Below are 17,961 nucleotides of genomic sequence, written 5' to 3'. Positions count from 1 at the left end.
AGAGACTTATTCTGTCTGCTCCATCTTTTGTTTTGATCTAGTTGCTATAGAAATACTAAGATCAATTTTGACAGAATAAAACTCTACAAATTACATTGTCGGATGACCTCATTACAGAGGGCTGGCACTTTGGATTGCAACATGACTGAAAGGAAAAGCGTGAAGGCTACAGGAATTTCTGCTCTATGGAAAAATGTTATTTTTGGAGTCTTCGGGAAGGCGTGCATATAAACCCCCGGTTCCCTGGTGAGTGACTGGTCCCTGAGACCAGCAGAACTTTCATCTTAATTTTTGGTTGTGGTAGGTGACATCATATTTGGCCATCCATTTACTTTAAGCTGCAACTGGCATCTCCCTGACAAAGGCCTCCATGTTTTTCCTGTCAAACACTTAGGTAACTGATTTCTTACAGCAAGACTGATGGAATGAGTCATTTTTATTTCCTTTTCTGGTGTCACCTAACACCTGTGTGCCTTTGTATTGATACTACTGACATTGGTTTTGTGATGTTTTCCCTCCCTGTTTGAATAGAAAGTACTGCACTGTGCCTTATGGTCTCAAAACTAGCTAACAGAAACAACTGCCCTTTAGTTCCTAACCAGTGAAGGACATGGTTTTAGAACAAGGAACTTTGAGGTGTAGTCTGACTTGCCATAGGAGGTCTCTGTGTTCTGTGGAGACAACCCTGAAATCTCAAGTTGCGATAGGTTTCTTTTTCATGCTGGTGTCACTTAGACATGTCTACATGCAGATATGAGCCTTGCTTGGAAAAAGGTTTGCGGTTTGAGTCAGGAAAGTGTCTTGTGTCTTGCTCCAGCTACTTTAGTAGAACTTTATTGCTGTGTTAGTAAAAGACATGTTTAGTACCAGGTTTTATTTAAGAAACCATTTATACATTGTCATTATTTGTATACAGGGACACAATCTGTGTGATTTGGCAAACGGTTGGATCACTCTGTTTTTCTTCTAGTCAAGAATATTACTCTTGCTATATCTAATCTCGAGTTGTAAATTGCAGCAGAGGTACAAATCCAAAACAAACATTTTAAAGAATTTGAATGGAGTAGAGCCCCAATTTCCATTTCAGTACTCTCTCTGTTGTCCAATTTGTTAAACTCAAGTGGTCCCATGTGTGAGTAGCATGACTGCCAGAAGTGCTCTCCAGCCATCTGCTTTTTTGGTAAGTCTTTGATTATTGCTTGGTCCATTTTTCTATCCAAAATTAGAACTGGCAACTCAATTGGTTGATTAATACTGTATTTTTAATAATTTAACATTTCCAGCTTATGGCTAGGGAATGGCAGCAAGGTAATAAAAAGCACAAGAAATAAACTTTCCTACCGGCTTTCAACTGTACTATGGTGGGGCTTTTTTACCCCCTTTTTTCAGCCTTTGAAGAGTAGCAAGAGAATTGAATAGGAGAAGTTTTACTGTTTGTGGATAATGTCAAACTGGAAGGAAGAGAGATAGCAGCCTGCGTTAACTTGATGAGCTGTCTTGGAAATGTAAAGAGCTGCCAGGCACTGATAGAGGCATTCGCAGTAGAACTGAACTTAGAAGCTAGCACAGTGCTTGAATCTAAACCAAACTTTACAGTAGAGGAACAAAAGTTAATGAACCTGAAAGCTGGTTCAGAAACCTGTGGGAGAGACTCTGATCTGTGTCCTGCAACTGGATGGGGCATGTGATCTGATTGTCTCACTGAAACTTAACTAGAGGTTCTGGGATTCTTCACTGAGAAGGGCTGAAGCTTGGTCCTGTGCTGGTATCCAGAGGCACATGAGGGAGTCAGGGCGGGAGTGGATGCTGTGAGGTGTGATGGTACACTGAAGTGCACCAGCCTCTGGCTGGATGTTCCTCCTGCTTCAGGTCATCAGAAGGAGCTACTAGATCTTTCAGAGGCTGTGGTTCATTTGGGCTGACTTGCAGAGTTTAATACTTTGGTGATGAAGGGAAAGTTGGCTTCAAAGGAGGCAGCCTAGAGGACTCCTGAATTTCAGCCAGCCCTCTCACACAACCTCTCAATCCATACGTTCACCCTCATAATTTTGCTTACTGTGTTGACAGAGGGAAAACAATCCCTTCAGATCATAAAGGGCTCTGGAAACTCAACTCCCTTTGCATATCAAGAATTACCCTCTGGTTGTGTAGGAGACCTTGGTATTCATCAGAAAGAAAATCAGAAGTTCACAGAACTGGTGGTTTCAGCGGTGCTCTCAAGGGTGGGCTGCTCTGGCCTGCTGTATCTGGCTGGTCTGCATCTCTTGACTTACAGGCTGTTAATGGCCAGTAGTGCTCAGAGTTGTCAGGATGGAGAAAAGGCAGGTGCTGATTCCAAATACACAAATACTCAATACATGAAAATATTTTTGGTTTAAATTATAATAAAGGGTGGAGGAGGGAAGAGGAAAAGAGAGTGATTTAGCAAGTGGGGATGTGGTGGGAGCCAGCCAGGCTGGGGCTTGCTAATATCTGCACTAGGTTGTTGAAAAATGTCCTAAATTCATCAGAAGGTCCTGAGAGCTCAGCTCTGCCCAGTCTGAGTTAGTGGTGATAGGATTGGGCCCTCTATTACTTTTTATGTGCTGTTATAAATTACTTTCCCATATTTCCAAAGCCATTAATGAATCTTTTCAAAGCACATTGTGAAATCATTGTATGTGTTACTTCAACTACTTATCCATATGTACAATAGGTGAGTATGATACATGGGCTTTTTTGTTTGGTTCTGCTTTTGCAAAAACAAAGGGCAAACTACAAATCTTTCCTCCTTTCCCCACTTTGATTTTTCCAGGTAAAATGATGGCAGATGTACTCAGCTCAGTTCCATAGGACACATTGCTTACTGAAAGTATGAATTTAGCTCTCTGCCCTTTTACTGTAAACTTGGTTTTGTTTTTTGGATGTATTTCTAATTTCCTTTAAACCGTTTACGAACAGGTTAGAAACACTGTTTCATGCTGTCTGACTCTATTTATAATCAGACCTCTTGATATGGGCTCTTTAGGAATCTGTCAAGTAGGAACAAGCTGTATGGTAAACAAGCATCTCCGAACTCTTCCTGCTGCAGAAATACACATTGTTTTGTTATTCCTTAGAGCATTCTGCCTTTACCTAGTGTTATAGTCGGGCTTTAACTGGTAACTGTTATTTCCAGGAAGAATGTTTGGTTTTAATCCTCTAGGGTACAAAAAGAAGTCATTTTTGCAACAACATTCATGTTCCATTAAAAATATCATTGGAAAACTGTGGGAGCTGGGGTTTTGGTGACAGAGCCAGAAGGCTGCTGGCTGCTTTGCCTGCTCATTACAGTGACATTGCAAAGCCAAGACAGTGATTCACTGTCACTGGACATGATGACCTCCAGAGGTCCCTTTACACCTAAGTTACTTTATGATCCCATGAAAAGGGAAGGTTCCCTGTGCTTTCCAATGGGCTCTGCCACTGAAGTGATCCACTCTGCTTCTGCATTTGCTGGTGATGATAATGTTTCTTTCTGTAGCTGTAAGAATACAAGAGAGGATTTTTCTAAACCATTGCTGATGGGCTTGACCATCCTCTAGTGGCTAAAAATTGAAAATGACCCACAGCATTGAGAAGATGACAACTTGATCAATACTGAAAACAGCCCCATGATATCCCATCTTTCCAGAGGTGGAATGGCTCTTGTAATGTAAGATGGTAGAATAACCCTGAGGGGTTTTTGCTGCATGGCTGGTAAGAAAGGGCTGGTAGAGAAATAAGGAAAAGCATGACTTTTCAGTGTGGAGGGGCAGACCTTGGGAGGATTTGTCCGTGCAAGCTACACACCTTTAGCTCAGGTTGTGAATTACTTTTCATTTTTATGAGGAGTTGCTCACATGAGCACTCAATGCCAGTGGGATCTGTCATTAGCCACTTTTCATTGCTCGCTGTGTAGAGTGAACGTTTTCTGCTTTGGTTTTGAGTATGGCAACTTGCAAAATAGACTTCTCTTGTAAGGGAGGAGTAGAGTTTACTTTCCCAAATGTTCTACAGAAATTCTGGTTTCTAATACTTTCTGCATGTATGTAACAATTCCGAAATTAAATCTGAATCAGGAGGCCACTAACATCTTTTCTGATGTCTATTTTCTGAATTCTAGCTTTGTCTATTGAGAGGAAAGGTGGACTTCAGGCAGGCAGTTGGCTGTTCCCTTTGCATTCTGATGCCTGATCTCTGCCTGAGGAAAGCTGCAGTTACTACTTGTATGTCAGTTGGTAGAAAACAATTTGGGCTTCAGGAGGATGAGAGCGGTAGAAAGAAAGAAGCAAGACATCATTGATAAACTTATTTCTGTGAACACTGACAAGCTTTGTCATTCACTTTGCAAGAGAAATACATTGGGTTAAAGGTTTAAAATGTGCAGCTAACAGCTGACTGAGAGCAAGGGATGGTGATGGTGTTTAAGACCTTTATGTTTTTATTATCTCTGTTTGCTTTGGGCCCATAAGCAACAGATATCTTTACAAAATGATTAAAAAAGCATTAATATCTTCATTTATACATTAGTTCCTTGGACAGAAGGATGGAAAGTTCCTGAATACTGTTGTAACATAACCTTGTGACAACACTGCAGTGTAGGCTGGTGTCGCCAAAGCAATGGTCTCCATGAAAGCGTAGCTTTAATGCTTTCTTCCTTCTAAATGTAAAATTCAGGCACCCACTTTTTTACTGTTATGTTGGTGATATCCTTTTCATGAACTGTCCTGGCTCTTCTGCTTCCACCTGTTAAAATAAATAGCATCTATTAAAAAAACTCAGTAACAATAACACCAAACCCATATTGTTGTAGGGCATAAGTCCACTCCTTCAACTGCATGAGCCCGTCAGTGAATTTCTGACACCAAGTTATGCTATTTAATGAGTGCTATTAGGTAGTTCTGTCACTTAATAGGATTGAGGGTTGGAAATGCCATGTAATATCACTTCACTGGGGAAAAAATCAACAAACAGCGCTCACTGAAAACCTCACGTCCCCTTTGATGTCGGTAAGACCTGCTGTCACTTCAGAAAGGAACCCGCCGCGGCTGTTTCCACAGGGCTGCAGCTGCCATGTCAGGACAGGCAACAGTTATTCTTGGCAGTTCTACATCGGGGGCACCCCAAGAACAAATATTCTCCCACCATCTCATTGAGAGTGAAGAAATATGGAAGAGTCACAGCAAAGGCCCTTTGTGAGCTTTTGTCCATGAGACATCACCTAGTTCAGGAACAGGGATATAGATCTCTGCATTGGAAAAATGCTGATGGTCGTTATTATCATGTACTGTTGTTTATAGTCAGGTTTTTAAGGCCAGGCTGGATGTGACTCTGAGCAACCTGATGTAGAAGGTGTCCCTGCTATTTGCAGGGTGATTGGACTAGGTGGTCTTTGAAGGTGCCTTCCAATGCAAACTGTTCTGTGATTGCCTAAATCCCTGGGCAAGTTCAGGGCTATGTTATGTGCCATATAATTAGTGAGAGTCAGGTTATGTCCTGAAGAATTGATGCTGATAGAGACCTAGGGAGAAGTTAAGTCCTCTATGTAACGTCATGAAATAATACCAATGGCAATGCTTAAAAAGTGAATTAGGAAGAAATATCCTTATTTCTCCCATTATGACAACTGTTTCCCAAAGCCTGTGGTAGATTCTGACAATGAAATGGGACCAGAGTGTGGCTGGTCTTCATGCTGTGAACCAGCAGATAGCCAGCCCTTGTTGCACAATGGGGGACACGCTCTGCTCAGCAGATGCATTCAAAAGCCATTTTAAGGCTGTACGGGAGATATTTCTCAGATGCAATGAAACAGTCAGTGGAATAGATGCAGCTTGTGGTGGTGTGTCTGGAAGGTGGTCACAGAGCAAGTGAGGAAGCTGCTATAAGGTCACTTCATCCTGAAATCAGTGTCTGCAGTCACCAAAGGGATATCCTATCCCACTCTCTTCTAGCCCCAGATGTTTGTTCTGCTGCCTCCCTCCCTTCCAACATTAGCCTTCAGGACAATGACCTGGATCAGAAATGTGATACCAGCTAAAAATGAGCTAGATTATTAAAAAAGAAAGAATCACCATTGGGCTGAGGCCAGGAATGAGTGCCTCTGCAGCTGGTAGGAGTAACAGACAGGACCAAACTGTTAAAATCTGCCCAGCAAGGTCTGTGAGGGAGCCATGCGAAGAAATGAGTCACAGAAAGTTCAAAAGCCAACTTCTTCCCTACAAGAATCTGCTCCCTGTGCTGGTAACTCTGCCAGGAGGGATGTATGTCTGAGGCCTGCATGTGCTGCCATCATTGGTGCAGTTTCTTCTCTGCAAGCTCCCTGCTTCAGTGCATTAGCATTTTTTTCCATAGGCACAGACTAGGAGAGACAGGTTTCTTCACATTCTGTATCTGCATGAGAACAGCCTTCAGGAAGAACACCGAGACACCACAGACTTCATATGTAACAGCTTCGGTGTGGGAACTGTGATCAAGTGCTCTTTAAGGTTCTGGCTCACTTCCCGGTTTTCTGATGTTGCAGTTCTTGGGATGTCCTTGCGCAGAAGTGGAGCCGATTTATAGCTGGTGTGTTGGGAAACAGCATTTGTGTAAGTGGGGTTTCCTAGATAACTGGGAAATTTGGAGTCCTCTGGGTCTTTTGGGTGGAAAGAGTTTATTTAGATACACGATTTTTCACCCTTTTGAAGCAACAAGGCAACGCTCCCACCACTTGTATCCTAAGTAGGAAGTACTTATATTTCAGAAAACTTTTGTGTCATATATTCTGTATGAAAGAAACAAAGAAATTAATCTGAACCTCCATCTCCTCCCAAAGAGCCCTGACCGAGTGTATTAACAGACTGTTTTTGATTGTAAAAGATACAAGACTGATCTTTTTAGTTGAGCTCTAAGAGTGAGAGCTTCAGGCTACTAGAAATGCAGTGCTGCTTCCAGGTGCCAACGTGGGGTATTGATGGTAGTGAGAGACCTTGAGTGGAGAACTTTTCCTAAGTCCAGAGCTGTTAGTGTGAGACTCCTGGCTCCATTCCAGTCAGCCTGCGTGATATTTCCTCTGGAGTTTCAATCGGATTAGATATTCATCTTCTCTTCCTGTTCCAAACCGTTGTTTAGTGTTGATGTGTCCTCTTAAACCATTGCCAAGTTCCAGCACAGTGGTGGTGAAGCCAGTTCTACGTTTACATGGGGATTTTTAAGCTATTGGAGAAGTTTAACCCTTTGCCTCCATTGAAATCAGTGGCACGTACACACCTAAATTTCTGCTTTCTAAACTGCACTGCACCCTTCACCTTTCTCCATCATTGGCTGACCTTTACACTGAAATAGCTGTTCCAGCTCTTCTTTTGACTCCCTTTTGAAGGGAGCATAACTTGAGCATGATGACTGGCACACTGGTGAACGGGTGCAGAGTGCTGTGGAGAAAACAGCATTTGAAGATAAGTGAGCAAAAGAACGTGCCTGTCCTGGGTTGGGCCAGAGGTCTGTCCGGTCCAGTAGTTTGTGTCTGAAAGGAGCTGAAGACAGGCACAGGCTTGCTGCTTCTGCAATGTACATAAATTCTCTGTTCTCAGACACAATCTATGGCAAACACTCTGAATATTTAGCAAATTCTGGATATCGTTCAGATATTCTTGGGAAGGTCAATTCTACCAGCTCGGCTGGAGCTCTGCAAGCCAAACAGCCTTTGTGCTGGTACAGCCAGGAAGAGGTCAGGCATGTGATACAGCCAGCCAAAGGCTTTTCTTACAGGCAGTCTTTGTGACTGCCAGGGGGTATTTCACTGAGACTTTGTGCCCATCTGAACAGGTTAGGGAGAAATGTAGGAAGTGCTGAGAGAGGCAAAACCCTAAATCCTGATTAACAAAACTTAATAACGAATGGTATAATAATAGAATATATAATATGTATTTAGCATATACGCTTTCGATAGGTCACCATATACATGATTGGGTATATAATAACTCATTAAAAACCTGGAGCATTTGGGCAGGGGTTCATTTTTCTCTGGGAAAGTCAGTAGCAAAAAAAAAGTTTTATAAATGGCTATTGTTTTCTAAAAGGACCAGATTTCTGGTGCTGTTTCATTGTTTTTCTTTTGAAATCCTTGGAGATACAATATATATATACACCACACTTGGTTATCCACATAGATTTCATTTGTTTGTGTTTGCCTGCTTAGTGCGAACCCATTACTTGCCACTGAAGTCCTCTGTTGACACACAAAGACACTGGGGAAATATAAGTTTTTTTACAATAAAGTCTTGTATTCCTGTAAAATGTTTCTCATTGGTAAAGCTAAATAAAGAACCTAGGAACATGAGCATGCAAAAGTTCACAGCTCCTTCTCTGGTACATGTGCCATAGCACAGGGGACCATGTAGCCACATAATGAGGAAATTAATACTTTTTAAACATCCAATGACAGGACCAATGGCTCAATGGCTTTGAAGAACTTCTAAAACTCATTGTCTGAGAGTATGAGGATGACTATCTCTAATAGGCTGTGAAATGAATTAACCTTTAGGACAATATAGTTTGTTCCTTTCGGTTCAAGCCTTTGATTTGTTGAAAGGGCTGTGCTGATTTAAGGCAGGGATTTAAGAGTCAAAATGGAATTCAAACTTTACATTTGGCAAAGGACCTGTATCTGCAAAAGCATTTTGCAATTAAACCCCCCTGAAAGCGCAGACAAATATGCAAACCCTTCCCCCAGATCCTCAGCCCTTTGCATGGATGATATGGCAGCTTTTGCTGTGGTTGTTATCATGACATTTGAATTCCAAATAGGACTGCAGCTTTCTGTTACTGCTGTTCAGAAGCACCAGTGTGGATGTATTCTGTAGGGAAAGAAGAAGAAATCTGTGCTCATGGTCCTCTGGTGTCAGTGTGTAAAATGCTGGTTGAGGGTAAAGCTGCTTTACTGTACTGCTTTTATTCCTGGCCTCTGAAGGACTAGACTCTTCCATATGTCTAGGCAGGATTTCCCATGTTGATCTGTTGCCTCTTGTCCTTTCAGTGAGCACCTCCGAGAACCATCTGGTTCTCAACCTTCTCAACCTCTCAGGCAGACAGAGTGCAGTGTGGTGTCACCTCGTCCTTCTCCTCCTCGAGGTAAGCAAGTCCTCAGGCTGAGAAAGAACTTCTCCTTTTCAGCCCCAACCATCTTAGTGTCCCTCTCTAGACTCTTTCCAGTTTGTTGATGTGCAAATATACCCATACCGTACGTTGGAGGGCCCAAATCTGACCACAGTGTTGGAGTTTCAGCCTCATGAATGCTGAGCATGGGGAATAATAGCAGTTTTTCCTGCCTGTTATCACCCTCTCAATGTCTATGTGCTTTTGAGCTGCAGATTGAATTGCTCCTTTAATGTCACATGCATGGGGTAAGTCAGGGGACTTCTGTGCACACAGAGAGCTCAGGGTCATGATAGCTTGTGGGGAGTTCCTTAACCTTGGTGGGAGTTAAGTAATCACACCAGGGTGCCAGCAGCCCTGTTGCAGGCAAAGCTGGGCTGCTTTGAGTGTTCACACTTGCAGGCTGTGAGTGAGACCTGAATATAATGCCATTCACAAGCAAGTCCTGTCTCAGAGGATTTGTCTAACTGTTGGACTATTGTCACTTGTACGAGCTGTTATTAGCCTCAAGATACAGCATTAATTCAGCTGCTGCTGCTCCAAAGCTTTGAATCACTCAGGAGATAAAAAATAGAAAAGATTAGTCTTTTCCTCCCTCTTCTCCCTTGAGCCTGTGGCTGATGGTTTAAATGACTTCTTATCCTTCAACATCCTTTTCCAACTCTCCTCAAATCCAGGATAAACGCTGAACTTTCACCATCATTTGGGAAATGTCCCATTAAGACAGAATTTAGATTCTGGCAGCAAACAAACATTGTTTCAGTTCAAATCCCTATTCTGAATGTGACCCAGGTATTCCAATCAAGCACTGGTGGGCTGAGGAGTATGTGGTGACCCATGTCCAGGTTCATAACCACTTCCCTCTGACTAAGGCAGTGAGCTGGGTTGGGAAGATCTGCATGTAACATAGTGCACACACTGTTCTGGAGCTGAGCATGCCACTCAATGCTGAATTTACAGAGAAGAAAGGCTCTGCGTGCCAAACTTACATAAATTCCACTGGTTTCCTATAGACTAAACCTCATATTCACTAGGTGTGATTACCTCATGCTCACCTCTGCACCTGGGGAGTATATAAGGCCAACAACCAGAAAGGCCGAGCCAGATGAAAGCTTCCTGGTTCCTGAAATCACTTTGCTTATTCAGTGAAGCAGTGTGTGAGGGGTGCACAAGTTCAGGGTGGGGGCACAGTGGGGATCTGGACGTCTGTAGTTACTGTGCCTGTCAGCCTCTCTAGCACTGACCAAGGTGAGGGCTGCCAAATGGACCAAGCTGTTCTGCACCTTCTGAGTGAAGGGGCAAGAGCTGTTGCATGTGTCCCAGCTCCTCTGGAACAAACACATGCAGCAGAAACCTCCTGTTTTGCTAACATGACCCGTTATACGCTGCTGAGGAGGTGCACAAGCTCCATTTCCTGCTCACATCTCCATCTGCACATGGCAAGTCCCAGTAACAGGGGGAGGCCAGACATGAGGTTTTCTTCCTCCACTGTCCTGAGTGCTTAAAATCAAACACATGACTAGTCTTCATATGGATCAGAAAGATGATCTGTAATAGGGACCACTATGTTTTCAGTTAGTTTCTGCTCCATTTTCCAAGGTGTTTTGAGCTGATGGATGCCAGAGACAGGAGGAAGTCAGGTCAGGCTACAGAACTTGCTGTCTTTAGAGGAAGTGCTGCAGGGCTGTCTCTGGAAGCAGCAAAATACCCTCCCTGTGAAGTGTATCCGTAGGGCCCTAAATCTGGGTGGCATGTGTCCCCAGAGCCTTGCAGCTTGCCCAGCCATTCTCTGCTGGTAACTGGAGAATGTGTGGTCTGTTCACACTCATGACACCCATTCTCTAACTCTCTGCATGTTTGCATGTTGGTTTCCCAAGGAAAAGATGTTTTTCATAGCCTTATTTGTTTGGCTGTGGATCTGCCTCCCTTCCTTTTAAATGCTGAAACTGAGAATCTCACTCTCTCCCAGTTCACTGATACAAAGAAGCTGCACTGATGTGGGAGATGCCATAAATATTCTGGCTATGACATGATCTCACACCTTGCTAGGCACCCGAGAATCCACGTGTGTGTGAGGCATTATAATGTCTTGACCACAGGCTGTGTCATAAAGCAAAATCCATCCAAGTTTCCTTAATTCCAGTGTTCAGGAACTACTGGGTTCACTTTCACCCGTCTGCCTTCTCAGTTATTGCTCCTAAACACTCCTGCCCCACCCTCTTCTCTGCCTTTTCAAACCTTCCTGGAAATGTATCTAAGTCATTAATTAAATCACTTAATGGGAGCATCGAGATAGTTACAGGATATAAGGAGTGATCCTATTCCTGTGACCGTTGTCCTGGCTTCCCCGGTCCCCACCCACCTCTTTCATTTTTGCTCCTCCAGCCTGTTGTATCATGTCTCCATGGAACATTACCATTTCAAGGCAAAGACTGTGCCATTGTTTTCAGAGAACCACCCAGGATAGCTAGGGGAGCTCAAGTAATAACTATTATTAACAGTGTGGTAGAGGGTGGAATTTGGCTGCTGGATCCTTTCTGTGTGGAGGGCCTTTACGCCGCGATACGTTGCTATGCTTCAGCATGTATTTGCCCTGGGAAAGCACAGAGCAGATGGACTTACCCTCAGTTTGTAATGCTCCTGATCCTGAAAATATTTTTGAGTCAATGTAACTTGAAAGTCTCATTTGAAATGAACTCCTTGTATCTCTGTGGCAGGATCTGCAGTAGGATCTGTAGTAGGGAGCTCAAGCCATGGTCTGGATGAGCAGCAGCATCCTGACCTAAGAACTGCAAAGTGATGGTCATTCAGAACAAGTGTATCTTCTTGTTCATGAACTGCTTGAGGATTGAGAGAGACAGTGGGTTGACACACAGAGGTATGTGTGTGGATGTACTGCCACAATGCTTCTCAAGCATCGCCTACCCTGGCCAGCCAGAATCATTTTACATAACTGACTGAATTAGCCCTATTGAGCTGGTGATTGCACAATGAACTCAATATCCAGGCTTTCTTCTAGCAGAATGAAGCTGTTTACCTGAACTTGGTTAATAACTTGTCTTTTGTCACCTGCCAAACACTTGACTTGCTTTATATTGTGACTTGATAAAGAGATGACATCATTAATGCAATAACAACAAATCATTCCTATGTAAATCAGTGGACCTTCTACCTGGATCATTTTAATGAATGCTCTAGCTCACTTTATTTTTCAAACAGCGTCTTCATGTCCAGTAATAACCATTAATTCATTTATTTCTGATTGTTTTGGACTTGATAAAGGAAAAATAAGGGCAGAACTCTTCAGAGGCTTCAGGGTCCAAACCAGTTATTTTGTTGCCTCTTAACAGGTTCTTGCAGTTTCCCTTCATGTGGTTTGTTTTTTTTCCCTGAGTTTTTCAGGTTTGGAATACAAAATATTCTTTTCTCATTGTTGCCATTTCACAAGGCCCCCAATATATTATGCTTTTATAGAAAAGCAACATCTCTCACAGCTCAATTCATCTCTTCATTAAAATATGATGTTTGCAGTAGCACCTGAAGCCAGATGAAATCTGGCTTGAGCTATGGCAGCCATTGGAGAGAGCTTCCTGTCAGCAGGGATTGGAACTGAGTTTTTCAGTCTCTTTTCCTGACTATGTCTTTAAGTCACTGTCTGGTTCTTGTAATTTAATTAACTTTTTAGCACTTGCCTGCAAAACAGGGATGATTATTTCATCCTCACAAAGGAGTGTTAAGGAGCGTAATTAAACCGTGCCTTTAAAGTACCTTCCTTAATGCACTACAAAAGATTAGTGTTAATGTATATCACATGCATTACATACAAGTAGCTTTACACCAAGAATATGAAGGCCTTTGTGTGCATCTCCACTCATGGCAGTATTTTATGTCAGCTCACTTCTTTCAGTCAGAAACTTAAATGTAGTCATTAATACCATGTGCCTGAAAGCCAAAGCTCCACAAGTAACAGCAATATGCAGGTGCTAATGAAGTGCGTTGTACATCCTGTGTCTAGCATCTGATGCTATGGACACTCTGAGCTGCTCCGAGCTGATATTTTAGGGAATGGCAGTGACTGTTTAAAAAAGAAGATGATGTAGTCATGCAGGAATGCTGTCATCTCAGAAGTACCTATGATAGATGGGGAAAGAATGCTTCATTCTTCCTTAACTGGGTCTCTCTGATGGTTCCCTACAATCAACATAACACATGTCAAAAACCGAGTTTACGTGGACCAGGACTTGGCAGGTTTTACTGCCAAAGCATCAGCCATCTAGTGATGTGAAGAGCTGGCAAGGTGCTCAGGCGAGCAAGGCAGCCCACACTTAGGTGATAATTTATGGCTACCTGTAATCTTCTTTAAATAGAAACCATTCATATTCTCACTAGGGAAGCTAGAAATGACCAGACAAGGTGAGTTCAGCCAAACCAAGGCTTCCTATAACTTCACAGAAGACAAACGCTCTCTGGTACTGACATTAACATTGGTATGGGCTCTTAGAAAGTGTTCGCTTTTAGGCTTTATTTTAGTATTGTTCACTTATGCAGTTTCAGAAACTGGCAGTTTATAAGAGCTGAAATCGAGTTTTAACTCTTGGACTTTGATTCTGTTTATTTAAAGCATAAAAAAGACTGAGGAGCAGCCCAAGCCAGCGCAATGCCATGCAGTGTTGTTTGTGCACTCCCAACCAGTGACTTGCTGATAATTCCAAATGTGTGTGATACTGAAGTTCTTAGTCACTGATGCTATCTATGGTGGTGCTGCAGAATTCCTGCAGACACTCTGCTTGCCCCACCCTGTGGTTTGGCATCACTCTGCCCTTCCCTGCTATGCCTCTTCCTCCTCTCTGGGAGGTAAAGTGGGTGTTGGCAGGGGAGGCATAGGCCACATCAACTGGACTGGGGATGCTTTTCCCTCTCCTCAGCACAGCTGATTAGAGCTGGCATGTGCAGGAGGCGGGGAATCTTGGGAAGATCTTATGCTTTGGGAAAAGAAATGGTCATCTTAAGCAAGAGCAGGGGTTTAATCCAAGTCCTTCTGATATTGGGACTGTGCCACCTTCCACGTAGGACGTCTTCCAGGAACAGGTCTGAGGCCTTCTGTGTGATCAGATAAGATCACTGGGAACAGGCTGTTAGAGAGCAGTAGCAGAGTTCTCCATTCACAGGTCCTCTGTCTCCTTCTTCAAAGATTTAGTATTCCCATAGCTGGTGGTGTAAAGAATTCAAATGGTATTGTCTGCCTGTAGTCGCACACTGAATTAAGAGATCCAGGTTGAGAATCTCAGGTTAGATCAACCTTTGCCTCAAACCTTATTTATTCATGTACTGAGATCAAGGATTCCATGTGAAATTCTCCTAATCCTGTGAGGGCTGAGCCCCTCTCTGCTCTGCCTGTCAGTCTGTATGTGCTGTTTAGCTGGGCACATATGCACAGTTAGACATTATTATTTATGAATACCCTTCATTACCCTCCTGAAGAAAGGGCATACTGCAAGGGGACAGGGACTTTTTGTTCTATATATACAGTAATACAATACAGCCTTCAGTTATCACTGAAACTTAGATCATTAATTCCATGAAGTTTAACCAGTAGCGAAAACTGTACTTGTTGGAGAATTCTTCCTGTTTTATTAACTCCTCTTCTGTGGACCAGCAGGTTCAAGTCTTCTCTTTTCCTTTTTAAACCTTCTTTTTTTGTAACTGCTAAGCAATTCCACCTGGAGATGTGAAAACTTCACAGGCTATAAAGCTTACATCCTGCAAATCTCCCTATCCAATATTAAAAACATCTAAAGGAGGGGAGGCACCGCTGAAATATATTATGAGTTATGTTTAGGAATGAACACAGGGATTGGATTTGTTCAACAAAATAGTCTTTGTGGTTTTAGGAATGAATCTCGCAATGGAAGTATGGAAAATACCTTTTAGTAGATAGTTGGATGAAAAAGCTTCTTTAAAACTCTCGGTAGAGTTAAAACCACGTGAAAAAGATCTTAAAAGCAGAAGGGACTGTGGCAGCTGCCACTGCCTTTTGTTAGTTGTGGAAGTCCTTCTCTCCCACTGATGACCTTTGAAAAGATGCTTTTCCTTGCAAAGGGGAAACATCTGTTTCTCATGTAAGTTAATACTTAACCTAAGATACACAGCAGAAATACCTTATCAAAAATAGGATAGAGGCAAAGACTGGAAAGATTGGTTTATGCATCCATTGTGGAAGCAAGGTGATCTTTCAAATCAAGTAGACTATTGATCTCAGGTTGAAAAATATAGTAAGCATGGGATCATTTGTGTGTGTTTATATATATGCCTATATATCTGATTAGTAACTTTCTAACAGGTTATGGGTTTGGAAACACTACCCTCTGCATTATTAGTGTCGTCTTCATATTTATTTAAGATGCTTGATGGTGTAGCCATGTTAGACTGAATTTACTGCTTGCTTCTTGTTAACTTGTGGAAAAATGTTCTAGTTACACTTCCAAACTGTTTCCTACTGCATCTGCCATCATCCCACCCGGACAGTGTGGGGCCTCTGTGGTTCTTGTTTAAGATAGAGGTGGAATGCTGGAGCAAATAACTATCTGAAGCAAAGCTACAGAATATCCTAGTCCCTATAGCAGACATATATCTGCTTGATGAGCAATGAAAACTGAAGTCTGTTATATGAACATTATCAGGGAGTGAAAAAGAGCATGTGAGCACACTGATATACTACTGAAATGTCACCATGTTTTTGCTTAAATGTAGGCAGCAGCCTGCGGAGTGTTGTGGTTCTTTATGCCTTAAAGGGAAACCTTCTAACTTGTTTTCCTTCATGTTACCATAACACTTTGTATCTTAGCAATAAATATTGGATAAATTTAGTGTTATCACAAGAAATTTGTGCTCCAGAGATTTACTGTTCCATTCCCCCAGTACCTTTAAACCCCACATCAGTAGTAGGACAGCGATTCCTGGCCTGTGTTAGGACCAATTTACCTCATTTCCTCTGCTTCAGCAACGTGAGATTGAAGAGGTTAGAAAAATAACAAACATAAAAACAGGAGGAAAGCTATTGCTAGCCTCTGTGTGTAATACTCCCCAAGTCACCCTGCAGAACAAGCCCAGAGGGTTCTGCTCTGGGAAATCCTTCTCCTTCTGTAGTGCTAAGCAGGCCCCTGTTTAAATCTGTTCCTCTCACTGTTGTCACATCTCATCTGGGTGTCTTTAACATGAAATAAAATACTGCTGTGTTAAGGACCCCCAGAAAAGTAGAAAATGCACTCATCTGTGTCCTTCAGCTGTGCCAAAGAATTTTTCATTCCCACCTCAGCTCTAATTTGAAATGTGTTAAATAAAAATCTCCAGGAGAGTATCCAGAATAGATAGGCATGTTTAGGTCAGCAAACTACTTGGCATCGTCATGGACCTCATCTCTAATTACTAAAGAAATAGTGAGTTAGGGAGTTAAAATACACAGCAACTGTGACCTAAATCATTTCCATTCTGGATACTGGCCTGAAATAAAGAGGGCTTTTCATTAGCATGGCACAGATTTAGTGTCGAGGGACATGGAGTTTGTGCTTTGGAGGAAGTGCGGTCAATGGGCCATTAAGTTTTGAAACAGGAGGCAGGCATCTTCTAATCTCAGTGCTGTTGACAATAAATATTGGGGAATAGCTTAATATAGATTCATGATAACCATGCCAAAGTCGTTCGAGTAAACTCAGATTTGTAATCCTATGAATGTGCATGCACTGCATTCACATAATGGAGGGATCGTTTGCAGGCCCCAGAGGAAGTCTTCCCTTTCAGCCCTGGAAGATGAGAAACCGACTGGGAAATCTAACCCAGCGTATAGATTGAATGGCAATTACTTGTATTGTAGGCATTTGCTTTTTCCCTGTTGGAAATAAAATGTTAAAATTAGAAAACAATTCCTGAATTTTGGCAGTTTCCCATTTAAGAAACAAGTAAACAAACAAACCTCCAAACTGAGATTTACACCTTCTGAAACCCCTCAGGGTATGCATGGATGGGGAAGCCTCAATAGCTGGGGGAAAGCACCAAGCCCAGGTGATACCACTGGAAGCCGGGCTGCATCGTATCAGGAAGGGATAGGATGGGAGATGGTGCAGTTTAATGTAGTATGTGTCCAGGTGTGCCCACCCAACATGTGCTTGCCAGCTCTTCAGCTGCCACATCCCTAAAGCCTGCAAGGCTGGCAGAGGTATCACCCTCCTGGTTTGTGCTGCATGAACAACCACTGCAGTGTAAGGTACAGACACTCCCTACAGCAACACTGCAGTTACTGGTACTACTGGTTACTCTTTAGCAGCTATTGGGTGTATTATTTCTTCGTTATTCTTCATATGGCCATACTTGCAGCAAGCTGTGAAGACTCTAGTTGGAGAGGGAATGATTAATTTTCCAAGAGTTTTTGTGATTTTCATCAGTTTTTTACCTGAATGCTTCACTAAGATGTTTTTTTTGCCCCAATATCTCCAATCAATAGGGATGTTTTTTTACTGTCATTTAAAGGTGCAAGTTGGTAGCTTGGGATATTATATAGAATAAATGTATGGAAAAAAGGAAATAAATGAATAAGGGTCCTTATTGCTTTGTTCACTGTGCATTTTACCACTTCTTCAACAAAAAAGCTTCTGTGGACAAGTTTGCTTCACTGAGCTCCCGGAGCCAGACCATCTATGGAGAGATAGCATGTTATCTTGTAATTAGACTGTGTCGTAATGTACACACTCAGAGAGGTCAAACAGAGGTTTTGGAGGCAAAGGCAGCCTTATTTCAGTCATTTCTTTGGGTCTGACTTTGCAGCCTTCATAAATA

At 42.4% G+C, this 17,961-nt stretch overlaps 1 long non-coding RNA gene across 2 annotated transcripts in view; it reads left to right on the top strand.

The window, feature by feature from the left end:
- Positions 1-17,961, top strand: part of LOC133221919 (uncharacterized) — a 175,664-nt gene that overhangs the window by 49,613 nt on the left and 108,090 nt on the right. For both annotated transcript variants that reach the window (XR_009728110.1, XR_009728111.1), the window contains one exon: positions 118-246. This is a non-coding gene — a long non-coding RNA (uncharacterized LOC133221919). The remainder of the gene's footprint in view (positions 1-117; positions 247-17,961) is intronic.

This window comes from Neopsephotus bourkii, unplaced genomic scaffold (genome assembly GCF_033783945.1).
Source record: "Neopsephotus bourkii isolate Nb327-2 ecotype Australia unplaced genomic scaffold, CSIRO-AGI_Nbou_v1 NB_1572, whole genome shotgun sequence".
NCBI lineage: Eukaryota > Metazoa > Chordata > Aves > Psittaciformes > Psittacidae > Neopsephotus > Neopsephotus bourkii.
The sequence above is the reverse complement of the archived record's forward strand: the minus strand, read 5'-3'. Positions and strand labels throughout refer to the sequence as shown.